Raw genomic sequence first — 2,753 nt, forward strand, 5'->3', positions numbered from 1 at the left:
TTTTATTTAACTTAGTGACCATATTTCTCAGCTTACCTTCGATAGTAGAGCTTAATTAGGAAAACCATTTTAACCAAAACAACCCAAGTCAACTACAAGCTACAATCTATAAGTTAGTTTTAACATTTTACAACACACGAGGCTAAACGAACCTTTTTAACTGTTTTAATACTGAAAAACTGTTTTGAATGAACAATAAAGAAAAGCGGCTTTCTCTTCCTTCTCCTGTTTTTGGGTGAAAAGTCTTCAATAATGTTCTTAAAACGCCATTCACAATCCACATCAGTCACTGAGGACTACATACATAATTAGACCACTGGCACTACCTCTTACTACAGCTGCTCTGGGTTTACTAAAGGATTTGGGTGACTATTGACTTCTAGTGTTTGTTACCAATGTTAGCCTGATAGCTCCAGCGCTAAACTAAAGAAGCAAACCTTGGACACCAAACACGTCTTGTGAGGTGAGTGGAAAGCTGTGTACATTTGATTTTTTACCGGAACATTCCTTTAACTTTCCTCAAACAGGAAACAGCCCGAAAGGAAAGCTGATTATACCGAAGTCTGTTAGGGCTGTTACCATACTGTGATTTTAATACCAAGCGTAGTCTCACAGTGTGTGATACCTGGCGATACTACGGCGCACTGAACACAAAATGTACTGAACTGCATGCAGAGAAGTATTACAATTTTTATGCCTTAGTCAACATCTTTCTTTTGATAAATAAATAATTAGAAAAAAATGCTTTATATGTTAAATTAATCAAGTAAGTAGGCGGATAATTTAAACAAGTCCTCATTCAACATCTTCCAGAGGGACAGTTAAAGCGTAATCCTGACGATTTTTCAAATTTTAATCCAGTCATGGTGGAGGGATAAATGCAGGGCGTTGTGAGACAAAATAGTCCCCAAAGTAAACTTATTTGTTTCAATTTTAAATTAAATCTGTTGTCATTTGTGTAGTGGATTTTGACCTAATAACCACTTACGCCACTTAAACTTGCTGCTCAGTTCAAATAAACGTACAGTTGCCCATCATATGTTTTACATGTTTTAAAGAGCCCATATCATGGAATTATTTATTTATTTATTTATTTTAAGTTTGATTATAATACATAAACATTTTTATCATCTCAAGACGTACCATTCGCTCTGAAGTCCATATATGGACACTAAACCAAAAAACAGCTCAGTTTAAATTCATTAATTTTATGTCATAAACCCCAATTTTTATATGTATATACATATTATATACATTATATATATATATATATATATATATATATATATATACACACACATACACACACACACACACACGTTTTTTTTTCTCCATGATGAATGAACTAAAAGGCCCAAACAACGTAGAAAAAAGTCTGCTTCCATTGACTTACAGTAAAAGTAAAGCAGGTTTACTTTTCCTGTAAATTTACCATTTTGGAGATACAAGGTTTTCTTCTGACAACAACGATATATATAATTATATATAAATATATATAAAAAACATTGTTTATAACATCAACGTGAATGGGCAGGGCTGAACTGCTATACCCTGAATAGGAAGGTGTGCAAACATACACACACACGCATATATATATATTGTTTTGGCTCAGACTGCTTCTTAAATGAGGCAGCCAATCAGAGGAGAGCTTATTTGCATATATCAGTCTTAAGCCCGCAGTAATAGGAATAAAGTAGGGGTGGATGGGATGGCAAAACACAGTATCACAACACTTGAAAATGTTTCACGGTACCCCTTTTACGATGTTTTTGATAAGTGGAACAGACAAAAAAAGCCCCAGCAGAGCCACATTTACAGGAATACTGTCAACAATGAAAACGATGATTATACTGTAAATTGTGCTCAAGGTTTCACACCCTGCTCTTCACTATATTCAATTAAACAGTACTGACTATGCACTCTTTGTAATGACACATGCTCTGACGATATCCAAGATATACTCAGAAACCCATATTGTAACCATTTATTAGAACAATAATAAAATATTGTAATATTGCCCACAACTAGGATAAAAAGAAGCTGGAAATGCTTATGTGAAAACATATACATATTTACACGCACACACACACATACATACATATACATACACATATATATATATACATATATACATATATATATATATATATAAAATGTTACAGGAGAAGGAAGAACATACTTTACTGTTAATGTAAATCAATGGAACCAGACTTTTTTCCCCCCAAGTGCTTTTGGGCCGTTTGTCATGACATTTACACACAATGTATATGGAAATACATATGCAAATGTACATGCATATAGACATGTGTGTATATATATGTAAAATGTGTATGTGTGTGGTAAGCCATGTGGTAATTGTGCAGGAAAGGCAGCCAGTCAACTTTAATTGTTGAAAATTTGATGTTTGTTCTGAGGACTCTTTAAAAAGATGGTTCTTCAAGGGTCCTTTAGCAAAGCGAATGGTTCTATTTAGAAACATGAGTTCTACACAGAACCAACTTCATGCTTAAATGTGCACGTTAAAACAGTTCTCCAGACTGATGGAGAATGTGTCGTTGTAAAAGGCTCTATATAGACCCAGAATCTATATAAACCATTCTGTATGGAAGCCACGGTTCTAAACAGAACCAATGCACTTACTAAAGAACCCTTGAAGCTCCATCCTTTTTATCAGTGTACTGTACCTTTAAGTGAGCTCTCCAAGGTAAGTAGGAAGGCAGGCAGGCAGGCAGGGGGTGCGCGAGAACGTGCAG

Source organism: Colossoma macropomum, unplaced genomic scaffold (assembly GCF_904425465.1).
Source record: "Colossoma macropomum unplaced genomic scaffold, Colossoma_macropomum, whole genome shotgun sequence".
NCBI classification, from domain to species: Eukaryota; Metazoa; Chordata; class Actinopteri; order Characiformes; family Serrasalmidae; genus Colossoma; species Colossoma macropomum.